We start from the raw sequence: 902 nt of genomic DNA on the forward strand, positions 1-902 counted from the left end.
CCTCCCATTTCAACAGCAAGACCTCTCTACAAAAAACTGAAAACATGAAAGTTGGGTGCGGTGGCTCACGCCTGTAATCCCAGCACTTTGGGAAGCCAAGGTTGGCAGATCACTTGAGGTCAGGAGTTCAAGATCAGCCTGGCCAACATGATGAAACCTGTCTCTACTAAAAATACAAAACTTAGCCAGGCGTGGTGGTGCACGCCTGTAGTCCCAGCTACTAGGGAGGCTGAGGCAGGAGAATCACTTGAACCCAGGAGGCAGAGATTGCAGTGAGCCAAGATTGTGCCACTGCACTTCAGCCTGGGTGACAGAGTGAGACTCCGTTTCATAAAAAATAAGATAAAAAATTAGCTGGACATGGTGACGTGTGCCTGTAGTCCCAACTACCTGGGAGGCTGATAGCAGGAGGATTGCTAGAGCCAAGGAGGTCAAAGCTGCTCTCAGCTATGAGATCACACCACTGCTCTGCAGCCTGGGTGACACAGTGAGACCCCGTCTCTAAGAAAAGAAAACACCACCACCACCACCACCTAGCCAATCCCCATTCCCCATCCCCTCACCCCAGCAGAAACAGACACATTCCTAGAGGGAATAAGATGAGCCAGGCATGGTGGCGCATACCTGTGGTCCCAACTACATGGGAGGCTGAGGTGGGAGGATTGCTTGAACACAGGAAGTAGAGGCTGAAGTGAGCTATGATTGCAGCACTGCACTGAAGCCTGGGCAACAGAACAAGATCCAAAAAAAAGGGAGGGGTGAGGGGCAGAGCCAGGATTTGTTTCCAGGCTGTTGTTACCTAGGTCCGACTCCTGGCTCCTGGAGCAGCCTGTCCTCCCTGCCTGGAACTCTGAGCAGGCTGGAGTCATGGAGTCGATTCCCAGAATCCCAGAGTCAGGGAG

This window comes from Gorilla gorilla, chromosome 1 (assembly GCF_029281585.2).
Source record: "Gorilla gorilla gorilla isolate KB3781 chromosome 1, NHGRI_mGorGor1-v2.1_pri, whole genome shotgun sequence".
Classification (NCBI taxonomy): domain Eukaryota; kingdom Metazoa; phylum Chordata; class Mammalia; order Primates; family Hominidae; genus Gorilla; species Gorilla gorilla.